Here is a 12,436-nt window from a genome sequence, read left to right on the forward strand (position 1 = left end):
GGTAAAATTGAACTAAAAAGGTGTATAATAATAAGGTTATTCACAAAATACCGGGATTTAAACACGTCCTCTTACATCGTACTCTTCGGTATCTTGTCGCGTCTCGGACAATACTAGTCCGCTGCACTATGTACTCGGACATATAAATCCCGGTATTTTGTCAATAACCTGATATTATTATTGACAGGGAGTAGGCCCTGTTCTTGTCTTCTTTGAAATTTAATTTACAATAAAATGTGACATCACATATATAATGTAGTGACAGGTTGAAAATGACACATGTCGACACGATTTCAGGGATATGATAATAAAGGTACTTTACACACAAAGAGCAATTTGTAATATAAATCAAAAGTTACAGCAAAATGAAACTGTAGTTTAAGGTAGCTTTCTGCCTTTGCGACGACCTATTTTCAAACGTGAATTTTGCCACCAAGATGTGTACTTTTACCCAAGTATTATATATCACCTGAAAGCTATTTCTATGAATTTTATTGTTTTATCAAGAAAATTAGTGTGCGATGATTTTTTTTGAAGATCTTAGTGAAAGTGTAAAGAAAATGGGTGGTCTCACGTAAAAAGTTTAAGTCTGAGCGGAGAGGGGCTATTGTTTAGGTGTTAACGGGCAATTGGTCTTCAGAATACTGGCTACAAAACCGTGTCTCAGATTTTTGAAAAAGGCCTTAGTTTTTCACATCGTTGAGTCAAAGTTTATCCACCGATTAGTCTTACAATGCCGCCTAATTAGCAGCAATAACTCGACTTTAAAAATCTTCATAAAGAAACTGAGACACGTTTTGGAGACAACCTACTTGACAAACGTCTGTGAAAATCTGGTGAACTTCCGTTCACGCGTTCTCGAGTTAAACTCTTTTGAACGTGCTGCAATGTGACAAAATGCCGAACTGAGAAAAAGGCGATTTAGTAAATTGGTTCGGTTTTTTCCTTTTGAATGGCAATAAACAATGTACCCAACCGACAAAACACTAAAACCAGATAGTGAAATCAAAGTGTTCAACTTCAACAGTATATTCACTCATTGAAATCAGTATCAACGGTCGAAATGAGGCTAAAAGGGTGAATTTTGGGAGCGTTGTACTCTTTTTAGAGCGCAATCTACACAGTAGCTGATGAATAAATAAACTTGGGGAGTGCCAGGGAAGGATTATGCATAATCTGTTGACTGATTAGTTGTAAGGTTTAAATAGAGTATTAACTGTTCGACCTAACTGTCGGAACTGCTACGGCATCTCGATGCCGTCTACACGAGCGCTTGGACTAATTACCTTCATGACAAGCGTACACTACAGTGTAAGTTTATGGCAGCATTCGATTCGACCTCGGAAACGACTCACTGCTGCGGAATGAAAGCGAGCCCGATGGGAAAACAATATTGGCTGACAACAAAAATATCTGCGTTTGTATGTGGATGTACATTTGCGGTGTCCTGTGATCATGGAGATAAAAAGAACAGCTCCATGCTGTGATCATTACGGTTAGAGTAACCGAGGATTCAGTGAGCAGCCATTTTTAGATCTTCACGCGCCTTGAAAACGATTAACACTAATCAAACTACGAGCATTTCTGAGACAATAGTTCGTCCTCACTCTGTACAGCATTTCTGTGGGTGAAGACCGTTTCTGGAGTCATTTATGCTAAAATGAACCAATCGCCTGTCGGCGACATAAAAGTCAAAGAGAGAGAAGTTGAGAAAACATGAACATAGAGAAAAGTACGTCATTTCATCAAGCGCAAATTGCATGTGATAGACCGCTCGTAAAGCGTCATACGTCACAGATAGATAACTCTCTGCTGTTGTTCGTATCCAACATGAGTACCATCGATTCAGGCGAATATGATATCAGATCCTTCTTCATTACATGTAAATCTCAGGATTAGGATGGTGTTTTGCACTGTATTCAAGTAGTTAGCCCGTAAGCGTCTCATTCAATGGTTTACCGACCAATGATGACATGGTGATGAAAACGTTACGATTACGTTAAATAACGTTGTGACGCTCAAATTCATATTGAATTTTGTCTTCGGTCCTGCAGCATTTTGGCTAATGCCATGCTAACTGATAACATATGTTGTCGTGTGTCCATTCCCATAAAATCATTTGATTCACATTCGTCCGGTGTACGATGAACATTTGTTAGGGACCGTCTCAGATTGTCGCTGAAGTTCAAAAAGCGAAATTCATTCGTTTAGGGGGGGAGGAGGGTTTGACCTCCATTCAATTAGTGAACTTCACTTTCGCACTTTTATTTTGTGATCACAAGTTTTCGTGTGTTTTATTTTAAATTAAAGAAAACTGCACACTTGTGCCAACAAATTTGTAACCGTTTCCATCTCGTTTGTGCCCCACACACAATTTACCAATACTAACATTGTATCCTAAACCTTTCACTTATCAAATTCAACAAAGACAAAAGTATCATTTTTTTAAATGCGCTATTTATAAGCGTATGCCCTAACCACTAGATGTCTATATTCTCACATGTTATGCATCTGGTCATAGTCGTTTTAATATGATTGAACATGCCTGGTCCCCCTTGTCAAAGTTTCTCGCTTATTTACCGCCCCTACCAAGTACAAATTGCGTGTTCGCAGAGACAAAGAACAGATGCAAAAAGGGAAAGTAAAATAAAATGAAACTTTTATGCGGTAAAATGCCCTGTTAGTAGTCAAATCTGATCGATAGCAAAATGCAACATTGTACCCTCAGGCAGACATAAACATTTCGCACTTTTGAAGTTTCGTTTAGGGGGAGGGGGGAGGGGGTTTTGATCAAAACGAATTAATTTCGTTTCTTGAACTTCTGCGACAATCTGAGACGGTCCCTTAGTCGACGTATGTTTTTACCTTGTCAAGGTCGGTGTCTCATTTGGTGGTAGGGTGGTTGCATTGTACGATTTTGAATAGCGCGGTCCGGAAACGAAATGGGACAAGGAAAAACGGGACCGCGGGATTGAAACGACTTCGACATTATCAGTTCACTGCCATTGTGCCAAAACGTCTGCAAACCAAAGCAGCTATTGTTTTGTGGCGTGTGATTTCTGCATCGCTACGTATTTTGCCTTGGGAAAATTTGCTGTCGCTGTCTTGAAGCCCATGCAATTTGTTTCCACCTTGTATTTTCTAATCCCAAGTAGTTCCAGTGCCGCGGTTTCTGATATTTCATTTTTATTCATAAATTGTTCAACTCACTTAGTATTCTCATCGAACGGACAATGTCGGGTTTCTAGACCTTTTGGCGCAAAGTCGTTTCGGCCGCACAATTTCCGCCCCAAGACGTTTAGGCAACGCGACCAAAGACGTTTCGGCACTACCTGGTTGGGGGAACTCGTGCCAAATGTTACAAATCAAAACACTGAGAAGTATAGTGTCACCGTTCACATGCTTTAAAGTTTGTGAGAACATGGTGAAAAAACGTGGAAAAAGAGTTTCATATCATTTTCAATAGCAATAGCCGCCGACTCTGTCACAGTTTGAAAAGCGGCGCCTAAACGGCACTGTAAAAGTCATACTGGTCAGAACGCAAAGGTCATGCTTATGAATATGACTGGTCTGTCAGTTACTAATAAGTTTGAAGGGAAAAAAATAAATCGTAACGGGGGTGTCGAAATGTCTTGGGGCCAAAAAGAAGCCGAAACTTCGGCCGAAAGAGGCCGAATGTTGCTTGAATGTTGAAGATGTGAAGGGTGTCTGTTGCGGTATTCAAGTGTTCCCGCTGTCACTAAGGCCGCCAGTGGAACGTACCATTTATGTATACGGGACAGCCTCTTCAAAGATGTTTAACATTGACGAAACTTATCCACCACTCCTGGTGCTTTTATAAAAGCACAAAAATGTCCCAGATAAAACATTTAGTATGTGGGCCATTTGTGTAATCTGAAATTGTACCGTCAACAATGTCATAAGTCTGACCTTGTCTGATTGTGTCGATAAATTGTGACCTTTTGGGAGCGGCCACCCCTATGAGAAAAACGGTAAGACCACCTTTCGACGCCTAATTGCCAGGTAAACACTATGGTCTTGACCCACGCAGTGAACGGTAGGTGTTAATGGGATTTTCACAGTGTATGTTGTCTAAGTGCATGTGAATACTGTGACGCTGCTTGCTTAGCGTAATCCCTTGTCGATCAAGACTTAACGGTAGTCTCAAACGCCAAAATGTACACCTGTGCCTCTCGTACATTTCTATTCCAAAATTCACCCAAAAACAGGAACTTCACGACCAAGATATTCTACACACAAGGAAGATCAATATTATAGGAATACTTTTCAGGGATAAAGAAAAATCGTGTTTTTGACTCAAAATACCAAAACAAAGGCGGAAAGCTACCTTAACCAGACGCATTGCCAGTACTCTTATATAGGCACACACCATGTCATTGCTACAGTTAAGATGGTACCATCTCGAATTTGAAAGACTTACAAACGTCAACTTTGCTCTAACTTTCCTCAATGAAATTTTCAGCCATTCTCTTACCAAATTAAGAATAAAACTATGGTTCATCGTGCAAATTTTCGATTTCCTAAATACTAAGACGATGAAAATTGTTTCACTCCAAGAACTTAAAATGAGCTCCAACGAGTGGCAGATTAGTAAAGAATTGTTAAAAATTTGAGAATTCAAATATCAGCCATCGAGGCGCATTCACGGCTCACTTGAATGTGTGTAAACATATATTTGTATCTTGTACCGAATGCTTTAAAAGGCCAGGGACTGATACCCGGGATCAAGTTAATAATCCCGTTCACCTTTGACATTCACGGGCGGGATCGAATGTTTATGTCTTTGTAAATTACGGTCACGATTAGTGTGCACAGGAGGTTGTAAACAGGCCAATTTGTTGACATGCAAACAACAGATTATACGTAACTGAATATAACGGCGAGACCAGTACACTGAGCAGACTGAGAAACGTTTCATGAAGCGGCCCGCGATGCTTGTAGCAATAACAGGGTACTTCAACAGTAATGACAAAGGTACAGCACGACGCCGCTGCAACTGACGGCTTTATTACGTTCCGAATTAGGCCTACCCGGGGCCCGGGCGCGGGCTGCAACTGTACAATCGCTGCAGCTAAACGATAGCGTAGACGTCGTGCCATTGCCAAGATACTCTGCTATTACCGATCGTTTCGTCCACAGAACTACGAAAAGCACTCTCACTAAAAAAATAATTACGGTTTGAAATAGTTGAATTAATCCGAATTAACACCGTGGTGCATTAATCTATAAAAGATTATTAACAGAAATAATAAAATGTAACATCACCGATCATAAGAAACGTAGTGTTGAAGAACATATTTCTTTGAAGAGAAGACTGTAGCGATTATTTTCTGTAAGTATAATATAACTTTAGCAAATTTGCAAATCAAGCATCTCAAGAGTATCTTCAACACTTTTGGTTTTGTTCTACTCTTGTTATAAAATAAGTCAAATTTCGGGAAAGTATCCGTACATTTTCGATATCTGTGCAGCGCAAATGTGTAAACCGACACAGCATCCATCCATGCTATATGATGATCAGTTCGCGAGTGCATAAACCACTTCTCTCTCTCTCTCTCTCTCTCTCTCTCTCTCTCTCTCTCTCTCTCTCTCTCTCTTCTCCTCTCTCTCTCTCTCTCTCTCTCTCTCTCAAGTCTACCCATTTGATGTTATATTTTGCCGACATTTATTTAACGGTTCACGATCACCGCTCAATGTTAAATGTCGATTTCGATTTACGAAGTTTACCGGATAAACTTCGTAACTGGAGACATGTCACGACATGGGGGGTTATCACCATCGAAAGTCTGTAAACGTTTCTGCTCCTGAATGGACGTATTTAAATGCACAGGTGACTTTGTACGTAAAATATTGAATTGCAATATGAATTTCACAGTTGAGAAAGTCTAGTCTCTGACTTTCAAACTAGTCGTACAAACAACAATAAACATGGCGGATCGGCTAATATCAATTGATATCGACGTATTTTTTTCACCGCTGGTGAGAGCGACTCGCAGAAATTTTCCAACCTGGCAAGTATTTAGCTTTGCCCCGTGTGCTGGGTTATGTACATGTAAACTAATAACAAAAGTTTAGCATTTTCTGTAAATCGATAAGCCTTTCGAACACGAAAGATTCGGATATCTGAACCTCAACAGTAACTACGCAGCTCGGAAGTTATCCTAAGACAGGACAGGAACATTGGTCAAGGCCGGATTTCGCATGGTAGCTATAGAAACACGCTGTTCATTCTTAGAAAGCATGCAATGTACTGCGTACTGCTGATACTCCCATGGTCCGTGAACTGTTGCCGTCCCTACACACCGTCAGTTGCCTAACATTCACAGGATTCAATCACGTGTGTCTTCAAATTTTGATACATGAATTCTACTAATTATCAACCATGCACGGAACACATAAAAAACCAATGGTCGCGGGTACGGGTTCAAGGACGTTCACGAAGAGACACCATCATTGTCGCAGAATTGTTTTGACTAGTTTTAGGAGAATATGGGCGATCTGCGTACGGTCGCACATCAAACCGACAAGTGTACGCTTTTAATAGATAAAAATATGATGTCCGAAAATTTTTTTAATTCAACTATATACTGAGTCATCGCCTTTGTTATCGCCTAAACATCCCCGGTTTTGTTTTCGGAGAGACTGCAACATGGATATCCCCTAATCATAGAGTATGGCTGTTCATCCAATATATTTTTCACTGTTTCGCAAAACATCTCGTCAGATATGTGCTTTGGCGAACGGACCAAGTTTTGTACGTTGGTCAAAAATAAATGACAATATAGGTTTGGATATTACATCTGTCATATTCGGACAGAGTATTGAAGATGAAATTACTTTCATCGATCGACAAAGAAGAGAAAGAATGAGTCAGTGAATATCGAATCATAGACAGGAGAATCGAGACAGTCCACTGTCTATAGTTTACTAAATTGTGAACATAAGTATTTCGATGAATTGACTAATGCAAACAGAAAGGAAATTATATTCAACTTGAAAAAAGTCACCGCTTTTCCTTGACATCGGATTCCATGGCAATGGAGCAACACACGATGTCGTTTAGGTCCTCAAAAATCTTTTAATACGGCAAGACGATAATAATAATACTTTTCACCGTACGACAGCAAAATCTAAAAGAACTTGAATCTGAACTTTACATGACAGTTCTGTGGAAGAAACGATTGGAAATAGCGGCGTGTCGTGGTACGGCGTCTACGCAAGAACGCGCTATGGCTTGAGTGACATACTAGCAGGCACAGGCGCTCGAGCTGGGTAGTCTGCTAAATAGATCGCTTTTCGGCTCGGTCTATCGATCCCGTAGCCGACATGCCTGCACTGCAACCTAAATGAGTGTTTAGGTTGCAGTCGTGGGCATATCGACTACGGGATCGATAGATCGAGCCGAAAATCGATCTATTAGCAGACTCCCAAGCTACATAGCGCCTGTGCTTGCGGGTCTGCACTGCGGTCGCTCCATCTAATTACAATGATGTGGCGTATTAACATGTTGACATCGCAAACGTTTACCGCTTCACACCTGTATCGCGTCCTTTTTTGAGTGACAGCTTGCAGACCTTTGTTACGGCCGCTTGCCACGCTAGTTGAAGACAAAGAGAAATACCTTCATCGATCAAAATCAGCCTTATTTATGCTCAAATCATAAAATTTTATCGATACATTCAATCACTAGACATTCATAGTTAGGTATAGGTGCATGGACGCCTAAATTTCTTCGCCTGTGACCATTTTGGCATGGTTTTTACGGAGCGATCGAGCGTGGACGCCACCCCAGCCACGCTTTGCATGAACTAACTCCAACGGGGGCAGCTTGCTATTTATAACCCGGCCCTGGCGGTGAGATCTTGATTCCCTTAACGCAGGCAACCTCATCAAATACACCGAGATTCTGTGAAACAACCCTGATTTTTCATGCCGGAAAATGCGAGAGAGTTTGACCGGTTAAGAAGGGCTTGACTACGCAGTTTCTGCGTAGTGAAGCTTCATTACGTATTCATGGTGACCCCAGGCCAGCTGTCAATAACTTTGGGGGCTTTTGTCTTTTGGCCTGCTTTGCATATGCGTCGTTGGACACGACCTGCCAATCACCAGGTAGTCAATTAAACTATTAATTGACTGTTTACCGACCCAATTAACACTATCCAGCAGTATCAGTCATATTTTAATCGCGTGGCCCGGGTGGGCACAACGTAGGAACGCGTGTATTTCTGTGTGTACGTTTCACTTGTGGTGTTGTTTGTACCATCGTGTGTCCTTGTTTCACCTACAGCATTACCTTCAAGGTGACAGGCTTACTATTAATGTTCAGTATCATTGCACCGAGTTCTGCCCACGGTGAAAACCACCTGTTTTGCCTACTAATTACTGCCCGTCGCTGCCCGTCCTGAATGTAGCCTATCTATAGCTACAGTAATCACATAAATCATTTATCAGTTTTGATATATACTCCTAAATTGTAAGTTTGATCAAAATCGAGACCACATTCAAGGGCTATGCAGACTGTCCATGTAAGCACACACAGTGACAAGAAGGCGGCAAACACCTACTCACCAAGCACATCGAATCGGCGAAAAGAAGCATAAAAAGCTAGGCTTATCGCCAAAACAAACGCGCCAAGCGCTAACAAAAACCCATACCAAGCGGCCCTTTTCAGGGCCACCAAATACTCCAAAAGGGAACTACCAAAAAATACGATAAGATGACATAGAACACACAAACACTTAAAAGAAATAACAAAAATCGTACACATAACAAACAACTGAACACAACATTAAATACAAAATAAACAATCACAGTAACGTAACAGAAAACATGGCCGTGGAAATAAATCAGCTATTTCCAAAGAAAAGCCGACAACAACATGAAATTCAACAACAACCTATCATCGCTCAAACTATGAAACTCCGAAAAATAGTACTAGGCAAAAGCCTTAAAATTCATTCGGACACCAACAAAACCAAACAGAATAAAACCACCTCAGGATTTCAACAAATAAAGTCGTATAATGTGACTACGCTACATCGTGAGACACAAACAATCGCAACAACACCAATTCAAAGAAAAGTCAAATTGGACTCCACGAACAACAAAAAAACAAACACTTGAAAGCTATCTGAAGCTTCTAAACTCGCACTTCTAGAGATACCCTTTCAAACAAGGAAACAAAACATGTCGCGTGCCAAAAGAATCGCGATAAACCAGCTTGCAAACGTTGGACAAATTTTGGGAAAATACCCTTCGACAAGGGTCGGTTTTTCGTTATTGTCAACACAAACGATTACGTACTCGAATGCGAAAGGCAATTACGTAACACTCAGTATTATACACAACAAGCCAGAACAAACAGTAAACAAAGTAAATGAACTATTAATTAAAATGTACGAGAACAAGCACATCAACCAGGATACTTGTAAGTATCTTGATCCAATAAACATAAAATCCGTACCCCGCAGTGGTACTTATTGCCTAAAAATTCACAAACCTCCGCAAAAATCTAAAAGACACACCAGTCAAAACAAAATTTACCGAAGTAAAGAAATATAGAACAAACAAACCGAACCACCAAACGGACTCACAACGTGACCAAAATTAATATACTTGCCTCGCTAATCGGAAAGCAAGACCACTAAAATGCATTAAAATAAATTTTCACAAACACAAACTAAGGAAAGAATCTACACTGCGACTGATGAGAAACCACACTCGGGTTTCGAAACGCAAGCGTCAAAGGGCGACTCTATCAACTTTTGTAACAACATAGGTCCGGCTGCGTCTCGCCATAAGCTTTCCCCACACAAACAAAACATTACCGTACACACTAATCCAAACTTCTCTACAAATATCCAAAGCGAAACAAACATTTCATTAACACAAACAATCGGATAAGAATGTAGGAACACATTTTCGAAACGAATCAAACACAAACTCGACACAAAAACATTTAGGATAGTTAGGTGGGGAGCTTGTTTCACATTTTTTACATCTCGCTATACTGTCTATGATTCTAAAAATAAAGTCATCTGCCACTTTTTCTGTATACGCGGTTTGGCAAAACTCATCTCTTCAATCGAAAGTCGGGCGATTTCATGGTTCTTTGGGGCACTTAAGTGTACGTCGAGCTTAAGGAATGTAGTTACATTCGCGATGTTTTATTCGAAAATTATTTATTCCTTCAAGGGCAAATGCACATAATTTATGCTGTTGGAAATACTGGCCGCTCATAAACAAGACAATAAACTCAATATATGTGCATTTTACTTATATTGTCAAAGTACCACCGACACCCACAAAAAACAAATGGTTCAGTCTAGGTATTTGCAACTCTGCCATCCGACTGGTCAACAGGAAATCAACCATAGGTGTCTTTTGGCACGCGTATACGCCAGTCACCTAGGCGACGGTAATCTGCACCACTTATCACCATCGGGAAGGTACTCCTCCCCATATACCACTGGTGATCCCACCTCAAGGCACTGCGTCATTCGACCAAGCTTTGTTATTGCATAGACCCTCGAGAAAAACGGGACAGGCAACTGCTGAGGTTCTTTGTGCGATCTATCTTTGAATACATTAAAGTTTATTTGCCAAGCGGTCCCCCACAACAATACTTCGTACTTAACACTGAATCTCATTAACGATCAAACTGACGTTCTGAATATGTACACTTTGCTCTTGCATGGCACGTTCCGAGTAATGACACAGAGAATTTTGAGGGTTTTTTGATACTAGTCATGGTGAATGTTCTGGTAACGATGAAGATCACATTTTGGATTCAAGCCGAAGCCAACGGGAAAAAACTAGACGATAAAAACTGTGTACATTTAGCCATAGACGCTACAGAAAACTCTTGCTAGATATCGACAATATAAGTTTACATTCCCTACCATAAAAATCACCGATAACAACAAACATTTACAAGTTAGACAGGTTTACACTTCCCCAGTCCTGCGAAACGAAAATCTGACCTTTATTTCATCTGTCACGCAACATTTGACGAAAATCAGGGAACACAAAAAATGACTACTCCATCGGAGCTCAAATACACGACCTCTAACATTTTGGTATGTTTTAGCCTAAAGAAACACCAAAGTTCGGATAAGCTACACATGTTTACATCCGCAAAGTACTAGAAAATACATTTGTAACACTGACTTTCGCTGTCAGGAGAAACTTCGTGATAAATCGGGACTATCCATCGGTTGATGGATTCAGAAGCAGTAAGGTAGACATGCATTTACACAAAGCTGAACGCTGTCCTCGTAAATTTCGCCGTTCACAGTTTTCAAACAACAACATTTCAGTAGTTAACATACATACATTACCGAATCATGGAGCACTCCTCGCACAGAAAATATTCCGACGGTTAAAAAACTGCAAAAACGAGGGAAAATTCGGAGATACACGGACGATTGCAGAATGTAAACAACTCTGTGATGTCAACTGCTGTCAAGTCTGGAACTGCAGCGGTATGTGTTTCGGATTTCTATTCGAAACTTTGTCACTTTACAGCAACATACTGACTCCCTGCAGACTTCTAGTTGCGTCGAATCTCGCTACCAATATGTAAAAAGTACTTTAAAACCATTTTGACGAATTCTTCTCAAAGTAGTTGTAACACTTTTATTTCTAAAAATGGACTTGCGGGTAATCCGAAATAACTTGTAATCCGAAAACATTATTACCGTATACCCGCATGCACGTGTCTATGAACCGGACGTTGTGCAGTCCCCGACCCATTAACACCTCTTAATTATTCCAAGATAGATCGCAAGCTGCTAATCCCATAGACCCTTTGTTCTCTATCGCAGTTGCCTGTCCCGTTTTTCTCGAGGGTCTATGGTTATTGTAATTTCCTGCATAAAATTAACAGCGAGGTCAACCGGTCAAACTCTCTCGGCATTTTCTCTCATGTTCCTCCCGACTTCATGGCTGATAGTCAGTACTGCACAGTGCATGTAAAACCTCAAGCAGAATACTTATAATATATGCAATGGTGATATCTTGATAGTCAGTATACACAACAGTATGATATAATATATGCAATGATGATATCTTGATAGTCAGTATACACAGCAGTATCATATAATATATGCAATGATGATATTGTGATAAGTCAGTATACACAGCAGTATGATATAATATATGCAATGGTGATATCTTGATAGTCAGTATACACAACAGTATGATATAATATATGCAATGATGATATCTTGATAGTCAGTATACACAACAGTATGATATAATATATGCAATGGTGATATCTTGATAGTCAGTATACACAACAGTATGATATAATATATGCAATGGTGATATCTTGATAGTCAGTATACACAACAGTATATGATATAATATATGCAATGATGATATCTTGATACACAACAGTATGATATAATATATG

Source organism: Ptychodera flava, chromosome 17, assembly GCF_041260155.1.
Source record: "Ptychodera flava strain L36383 chromosome 17, AS_Pfla_20210202, whole genome shotgun sequence".
NCBI classification, from domain to species: domain Eukaryota; kingdom Metazoa; phylum Hemichordata; class Enteropneusta; family Ptychoderidae; genus Ptychodera; species Ptychodera flava.